The 9,383-nt window shown below is 39.4% G+C and overlaps 1 pseudogene; it reads right to left on the bottom strand.

The window, feature by feature from the left end:
- Positions 1–4,684: 4,684 nt before the first annotated feature.
- LOC116304118 (putative serine incorporator pseudogene) lies at positions 4,685–7,978 on the bottom strand (annotated as a pseudogene).
- Between the last annotated feature and the right edge of the window lie 1,405 nt (positions 7,979–9,383).

The following is a 9,383-nucleotide window of genomic DNA, read 5'->3' as shown; positions in this document are numbered from 1 at the left end:
CCATGGTTAAAACCCTCATAGAAAACCGGTTTGAAACGGGATAATTTGTCGTTTGAAGACGTTTTTGACGTTGACTCGTGTTCGAGTAAGGGGTGAAATTAAAGAGCTTTCGTCCTATCATCGCCTAGCCCTATCTCCGTCACTTATTATACGTGACAATGCTAAGCATAGAACATAATATCTTCTAGGTCATAGTCTTAATACACGAATTTACTAGAAATTCCAAATAACTCTTCGTGACATCATTGACCTTCACTAGCGTTATTTCCACTTTCAATTAAAGCTGTTTTTAACCACGATTTACGCACACAGTCCCACGTTCGGATTATTTTAGTAAACATGAAAGAAAACGTGGGTAGAACAGGTAGTGAAATCATCTTATTACCTACTATACGAGAAAGCAATTACGCGCGCAAGAGATTCTATGATTTGGGCCGCGCTAAATACGTAAACAAATGGTTCAACTATGGTATCATCCACTTGTATCATTTACCTGTTTTTTCCCCGATGTGATTGGAAAACGTACTGTAGTGTTACTTACAGCTTACACAAGCCATAGCATTGAAATGGCTTTCCATAGGAATGGTTATCGTATGAGTGGGAAACATACGGTACTGACTTACAGCACGTACACGGTACGACATGCCGTAACATTCAAAATGTCTTCCCATCTGAATGGTTTTCGTATGAGGGAGAAACGTACGGCACCGACTTACAGTACGCACACCCCACCACACGCCGCTGTAACATTGAACGGGCTTCCCATTATCTTCCAGTAATTCTTTGAGTAAGCGAGTTATGTGGGGTCTATACCCTAGAAGGGATAGCCACGCAAGCAGACGCAACACCAAGCCAATGAATGTTCTCACTATGAAAAGAATGGACGCAAGCGCAAGAGAACGGAAGATTTTTTCTGCTTTTCTTTTCGTTTGCTTGCACTTGCTTGTTTTGTCGCTAGTGAGAAGCAGGCTTTACAGCTACAGTAAGATAAGACCACAATAAGCCGTTACGAAGTAGCCATATCGTTTCCCACTCGTATAAAAATAACCCTACAGTTCTTACATACGGACCTCTAGTATATGATAACACAGACTGATGAAAACTGACTTGACATACTGACCTACAGCTTAAAAATAAATAGATTGTTTATTATCCCGGCTGGCCACTTTTTCCCTTGAAGCAAAGGCTTGGCAAATAGCGTGACCGCAAGGATTGGGACACAAGCAAGGAAGGAATCGTGGGTCGTATTCATAATAATCGCTACAAAGGCTTTGTTTCTTTGAAGAGACTCCGTTTTCTTTCTCAACTTGGGAAACTCACTGTGAGTTGGTTTTGAGGTTTTCCTGGTACAGAATTGTTGGAAACCAGAAAGAAAACACTTGATTGCTAGACTCGCTTTGATTAATTAGGAAGCTTACTGTGAGACCGTTGAGGTTTTCCTCCCAGCATCTTTGGAAACCAGAAACAAAAACACTTGTGAGATTCGGTTTTAAGTTGTTATGAAACTAACTGTGAGTTGGTCATTGAGGGTTTCCTCGAACAGAATCGGTGGAAACCAGAGAGAAAAACATTTGCTATATTCGCTTTAATTTATTGGGAAACTAACTGTGAGTTGGTTTGAGGTTTTCCTTGTACAGATTCGGTGGAAACCAGAGAGAAAAACACGTACTATATTCCTTTGAGGTTTTCCTCGAACAGAATCGGTGGACACCAGAGAGAAAAACACGTACTATATTCCCTTTAAGTTATTAGAAAACTCGATGTAAGAAGACCTATTAAGCCATTGAGGTTTTCCTCCAACAGAATCGTTGGAAACCAGATAGAAAAACAATTGCTATGTTCACTTTAAGTTAATAGGAAGCTCGCTGGAAGAAGCCATTAAAGTCTTCCTCGAACAAAGCCTTCGAAACCAGAAAGTTGAACGCTTTTAAGATTCATATCAAGATTATCTTGTACGAGTATCTTGTTCGAGTTACAGGGCCCGGTTGTACAAAGGGAGGATAGCGCTTTCCGACGGATAAATCTTATTCAGGGGATAAAATTATTGGATAACAGCATCGACTTATCCACTGGATAAGGATTTCTCCGCCGGATAGTGCTATCCAGGCTTCGTACAACCGGGCCCAGATATATAAGAAATTTACGGCTAATGCAAGAAGCTCTTGGGGTGGAATTTCTTCCTTGAACTTTATTTCTCATATACACAAGACATATTTCCAAGATACAGTCTATTTCGTCCCCTATAACAGCCCCAAAACTCACTGCAATGTTAACCCGATCCACTTTTTCCTTCAACCTCGGAATCAGTAATAAAGACACGAGTATTTCGCAAGGACTTTTCATTTGAATTATATACGACAAGCGTCTGTGTGATACACCTTTGTGTGCTGCTTCACGCGGATACCATTTCGAGCAAAGTTTTTGGACGTATTTTCCTCCGTGCGCAATAATATATCTTTAAGATATTTTTTCACGGTCTGTTATACTAAATATCGTGCGTTCTAGTATACGCCCAGGCAGGCAGTATTTTCTATATCTGTCCGCGGTCAAGTATCTTTAGATTTTGCAAGAAAGAAATTGTTGCGCAAAGTCTAGAATCGGATAGCCTGATTTTGATATGGGCGCGTAACGCGATGATTAGTAGGGACGGGTTTCCTGTGTCAAATCAAGCCCCACACAGTGAGCACTGTGAGCCATTTCCTTATTTGAATTTCCCCCACTCCGTCTCGCTAAACATAATTTTTTCTAGGAAAAAAATCCCGAGCTCCACGCAAACATTTGCTTGAAGAAACATATTATTAAACTTCTTGTTATGTTTTTGCAGAGGTAGGATAACACGAAGAAGCCCCCGGAGGAAATCCATTGAATCAAGGGAGATACCTAACAAATTCTACTCACATGTGATGTTGGGTCCGGGAATCAAACCTGAGATCCCAGAAGCCAGAGGCGAGTGTATTACCGCATACATCATCCTTATTTCCTTATAACGACAATAATATATTCCTTTGTTAATTATTTATAGGGGGGGGGGGGGGGGGGGGGGGAATCTTGAAATGACCTTGGAAATTTAAATGCAGTTGACTCCTGACGATATCTTTCCTTTTACCTTCGCTTCGGTTTTCATAGTGGGGGAGTTTGAATATCACTTGCGACAGGGCGGATGAGTAGTTTCGTTGCAAGGGGCCTATTAGTTCAACTGATAACCAACTGGTGATTGTAGCCATATCCGTGGTTTAGCGGTGTATAGAAGGATAAATTATTACCGATTTTCAAAAAATAAAGAACAAGAAAAAAGATACTAAAAATAAAAAATGCCGGGTAATGAAAAACGTATCTACCTGTTTCAACTATTGTATCTCATTGCGCATGCGTTCGTTGTGGTTCACTGAAAAAATGTGCGCTGGTCGGTGATTGAAGGGCGGGTCGGAGATCAGTGGGTGTTCGGACTACTACAGGTGGGTCATTATATTCCGTTTTGGTTTATAATTTCATTTGATATTCATACAACTTGCTCGAACGACATGTACACTCACATGAGCGCATTGATAAAAAATTTTAACTAAAAAATTCAACAAAGAAAAATAATTGCATAACTTGAGGCCATTGAATAGTCTGAAGTTTCAAGTTGGTCAAATTTTTTTCCAACGCGAAAAATAGAAAGATCTATGATAGAATAAGATCGCAAAATTGCGTAATCCTACTTCAATATAGTAAATCATCTCTATATAAAGTACTTAAAAGGTTTCCATTCGGTCAAGTGAATATAGCCTTAAGTCGCCCCTACGGAATAACGTAGTCCACGAGGTTCGTTTTTCATCGTATTGAAAATTCCGGGCCATCCGAGTGTTGCAAGTATTGAAAATAACTGAAGTGTCGGGACGAGGTGTTGTTCGAGGAAAAACATTCCATTCAAGAGTGATTTAATCCGAGAATAATGGCAAGAGGGATAATGTTTGAAATGTAAAACATACATTTAAGAATATGAATTTTCGGCTTTAAAGATGACAAACGGAAACGTACAGTTCGAGAAATCCTTTCACTCATAAGATTTTTCTCAGGAACGAAATAATATTCGATGGAATGCGATAGGGGAAACGCCCAAAGTTAAGCGGTCAACTTTAACCTAAATTAGATTTTAATTCAATGAGAAAGAAAACGCACCAAAGAATATAACTCGGGAAAAAATACGCCAAAAGTAACAGGGTTTGTTTATCGAATGATCTAAGTCAGGGCATGGCTAACTCACAGATCAAATCCTGAAACAACCTCTGGGCTGATCTAAGTTAGGGCATGGCTAACTCACAGTTCAAACCCTGAAACAACCTCTAGGCTGATCTAAGTCAGGGCATGGCTAACTCACAGATAGAACCCTCAAACAACCTCTGGGCTGATTTAACTTGGCCGGGGTTTGCTAACTCACAGATAGAACCCTGAAACAACCTCTAGGCTGATCTAAGTCAGGGCATGGCCAACTCACAGATAGAACCCTGAAACAACCTCTAGGCTGGTCTAAGTCAGGGCACGGCTAACTCACAGATAGAACCCTGAAACAACCTCTGGGTTGATCTAAGTCAGGACATGGCTAACTCACAGATCAAATTGGAATTCAGCACGTCAAGTTTTGCGGAGATACAAAAACTGGAGAACCGCGGATTCGACCAAAAAAGAGCTTTGATTCATTTTTCCTTTCATTTATTTTCTATAAAAGTGCGCAATGTATATACATACAGCTTTAGTTATATACAAAGAATGTTGTATAAATAAAATAGAAATATATGATACAAAATACATATAAATATATAAGTGTTTGACGGCGACCAAAAGAATCGCAGCCTCTGGGATACTTCATCCCTTTTTCGCTTCCACTTGTCGAACGGGCGACTCTAATTTTTCACCAGTTTGCTGTAAATACAACATTTTATGTTGAATCTTAACAATTTTGGCTTGAAATCTTAATATTCTTTCTTGTAGTCTCAGAATCTGTTGAGTAGTTTCAGGATTTGTTTGGTGATTCAAGTCTACAGTTTTCGCAGTTCTAACGAATGGATGCTCGATCTGAATCGCGACCGGCCGAAGTGGATCCGAGACTCTTCCGGATGCAGCCGAAGCCACCCGGATTTCATTCGGTTCTTCTAGAATCGGTGAGCTACGTCCCATTGGTAGGTCGATGTGCATCGCATCAGCTCGGGTAGTTTCCGGACCAAATGTTGACTCATTAATGTCTCTAGTGTGATGTTCACCTTTATGAATAGTTATTTCGGACTGCCCGAGCTCTTTCCGAGTTTTCACCGAAGGACTCTCGGAAACCGCTCGGGTAGCTAAATCTGATTCGGAAGCCGTATTTTTGGAAGGACTATTACGTCGTTTCAGTTCGTTAGCTAAACCAGTTTGCCTTACAAATGGTTCATTGATTGTCGCAGATTTTCTACGCTCTTGAATATCTTTCAAGTCCTTTTTTAACTGGTGCACGCTGGGCCTTCGTGCTGTAGGCCTTCGAGGTGGCTCGGGCTCCAGTCCTAAAACGTCCTCCCAGGTCCGTTTTATCAAGGGGGCTACAAGTGTCCAAATATACACCAGGCAGCATATAAAACTAGCAGACATCTGGACCCAAACCGCTGACCAGTTTTTGATGAGCTTCTTGAAGTCCTCCGCTTCGTCTGGGCTATGCCAGTTCGTAATCACCATCATTAAGTGCAACGACGCTAAGAATAACATAAAATGAAATATAGAATAACTATACGCTATGTCTTCATTTTCTTCTTGATCCTCTTTGTCATATTGTTTTCTATTACTCGTATTTTCTTTTTTACTTTTTCTTCTATTTACTTGTCGGCTTTTTCGAAGATACTCGGGGTTATCCGACAAAGCTAGTCCGAGTTTTCCAAGTTGTGACGTGCTCGCGCGGACAGTACAAGCGAACGTCAACAACGCGAATGTCAAAACGGAGCCAAAAACAGCCTGTCCATTCACCCCTGAGGCTTTATCATACTCGAGTATTACATCCCCCAGGGGATTGCACATGCTATCTGGCTGACTAGACAATGTGTTCCAGGTCAGATACATTGTATATATTGTCACAACTGAAGACTGTAGAAGACCAGCTCCGTTTGCCTCTTGTTGTATCTGAGGTAGAATAGAAATTATGGTGGCTAAAGCGCAATGAGCGACGTTAAAACTGATGTAAAAGGTATTCGCCTTGCACTGGGATATATCGACGGGATTGGTGAAATAGATGTAAAGTACTGCGGCTGCGCAAAGCGAGAGTGCGTAGACTATAGCAGTAGCAAATGCAAGCGCAAAGAACCAACATTTTGTATTTAAAACGTCCATTTTCTCAGCCCAACTTGCGCTCCATGAGTACCCAAAATCAATGATAAAAACGACTTGTAAAAGAAGGAACATAAACCCGCCGGTTAATCCAACATACATCCAAATCATCCCAAATTGAGAGAAGTTTGGAATATTAAAGGCAGCAATAAAGAGAAGCGTTAATATAGAAAGCTTGATGTACCAAAATCCGTTATGCAAACGCGCTCGGAATTGTTTTGTCGAGGTGACGTCGTAGGTGAGGATACTGAAGGTGAAAAAGAACACCGACATCACGAAGAAGACCCGATAGGCTGCCGAATACCCGACCAAGTTGTCGCACATTTTCGGCGAGGAGATGGTATCACATAGGTACGGGATGCTATCTAAGTGTTTTCTCATATCTGGTACTAGCATGATAAAGCTCATGACGTTAGCAAGGCCTAAAAACAACAGAAATATTAGCTTGGAGCGGGCTCCCTGTGTATTACTTCCCTTTCTCTTGCACAGAAGACCGCAGGCCGCTGAGCCAGCACAGCAAGCGATTTCACTCGCTACTTCCCCTAAACCAAGCGTCTGTAGGGCTGCTCCCATAGAAACCCATATAGACCATTAGTCACGTGACCAACACTAGACCAATGTTGACGGACGTGGCCCAAATTTGGCCAATCTCTTTCAAAAACTTTCGCAAAAAATCTTCGGTATTGCTGGAAAATAAGTCGATATAACAATTACAAAACCCTGTTATTTTTCTTCTGTTTCTAAATTCGTAGTTTTCTTTCCAAACTGAAAAATGTTCCAATAACTTTCCTATTCTTTGTTGTTCAAAAATATGCGCTTTCACATTTAAACCATAGAGTCACAAAGTTGCCAACGCGCTCGTATATCGTAGGAATTAAAATACGAGAAATTTTATGGAAACCGTTGTTTAAAAATCTGGGGAATCCAGATTTTTCTGCAAGTATGAGCCAATTCTGCTGCCAGTCAAATTGAACTGAAACCCAAATTCTTCGCTTTAAAGTCCTTGAATTTAGTAGAGATTGTTAAGTCTTTCGCCACCAAAAAGTTGATTGCTAACGGTGTTTCGAGCGAATACAATTCGTACGATGATCTTCAACCTTTTGTTTACAATGGAGAAATCTTCGACTTTCTTTGGTTTCTAGCATTGAGAAATACCGTATATTATCGAGAGTGCTGTCCAAGAAGTAGTTAATCAATTTAAACCACCTCGATAATTCTGTTTTTGATTGTGAAAGCAAATTCTTACTACACAAGAAGATTTCACAGAACGTCAACTTCATTCACGGATGACTTATCCAAGACTTGAGCTCATGGAATGGTTGATTCTTGCAACCACTTGCCTTCAATGCAAGACGCTCCAGACTTCAGTAAAGTTTGAGGGGTCTTTGGAAAACAATTTTGAAGATTTCTGTGGTTGTAATCCGGTGTTTTAGTCTGTCAGCACTTGTAAAAAGACATTTCACGGCCAACACCTTCGAGTTCAAATCACTCACACAATCCAAAACAAGTCCTGTTACCAAACCTAAAAGAATTTCCTCGGCTTCTAGGAGATGTTTTTGCTTTTCAAATCAAATTCCAAGCTTTTGTCGTCAACAAAACAAATCTTAGGCTTCCAGCAAAGAATGAAGCATTTCTTGTAAGGAATATCGGCGATTTTTGGAGCAAAAATGGCGGGATATTTCGAGTCGTGATTTGTCGTTTTTTTGTTGATATTACGTCAAGGTAGCAACAGGTACCATGTGTCGTGGTTGACTGATTCAGTAAATTATGACATCCGGGTGTGGCCTTTACCCGTATTTACGAATGCGTTACTATGGTAACCAATTGTGAAAACATTGCGATAACAGTATGTGATTCGGTACCAGTTCATACGGCCAACATAACCACAGGAGACCCAGATTTATTCTAAAAAAATCCTTTAACAAAATATGAAGTCGACATGAAAATAATTTCTTTTCATTTTTAGTCTCAAACTGTTCGAAAGTCACATTTCTAGCGAAAATCTAAATGTCTTTCGAAAATAAAATGGGAAGGAAGCAAGGAAAGGAGAAATAATGGATGGAACGCAGGAAGGCGAAAAGAAAAAGTGAATGGAAAGATAGAACGAGGGAAGTAGAGGAAGGAAGGAAGAATGCAAAGAAGGGATAATAGAAGGAAGGACATAAAAATAAAAGGAAGGAAAGAAGGATCGAAAGAAGGAAGGAAGAAAGAATAGAAGAATAGAAGGAAGGAAAGAAGGAAGGAATCAGGAAACCGAGGAATAACAATTACAAATGTATTAAGTTGAATACCAAATATAAAACTAAATGAATAAAAATATTATTTTTTATCAAATATTAAGAAACGTGTAACAAGTTTAATCTGACAGAGGGATCAAATTTTATTCAAACAGCCTTGAAAAATGTTTACATTACCTTTTTATGCGTTAATATGTTATCTTATATAATTTTATATTCTATCCGATATTCACTAATACATTACATATTCTGTCCTAAATATTACCTTTTTATACTACTATATTATTTGATATAATTTTGTATATTCATGGGACACGAGTGAAAAACGTCTGCGCATCATCGTCTGCGCGAAACATCTTCTTGACGTCATTATTTCGCGATCTCTTTATTGAATATATCGGCAACGAAAAGAGATATAAAAAAGAAAGTAAGCTTATTATTTTAGCTAAATAACTTGACGCTTTTAATAAAGTTTATCTATCTATAAGGACTTTGAAATCAGGAAGAGATCCTGTAGGCTTGATAGCCACTTCAAACAAAACCTTTATACCAAAAAATACATCATATGCCCATTTCTATAAAATTAAGACCAAGTCATTCGAATGACGTCATTGACTCTTCTCCTGCTGGCGTGACAATGTTTGATTTATCGGAAAAAGGAGTTTACTAGAGTGCAAACAATTAATCCGTGAAACACTAATTACTTAATATTACAAAATAGTGCTAATTAAACAATATAAAACAATGAAATTTGTATGAAATTGTGCTATTTAGTATTACTAAAGTTTCACGGATTTACTGTGGTCACTATCAAATTTG

Source organism: Actinia tenebrosa, unplaced genomic scaffold (genome assembly GCF_029948245.1).
Source record: "Actinia tenebrosa isolate PJP-AT-01 unplaced genomic scaffold, QUT_ActTen_1.0 PGA_scaffold0__85_contigs__length_37466705, whole genome shotgun sequence".
Lineage (NCBI taxonomy): Eukaryota > Metazoa > Cnidaria > Anthozoa > Actiniaria > Actiniidae > Actinia > Actinia tenebrosa.
The sequence above is the reverse complement of the archived record's forward strand: the minus strand, read 5'-3'. Positions and strand labels throughout refer to the sequence as shown.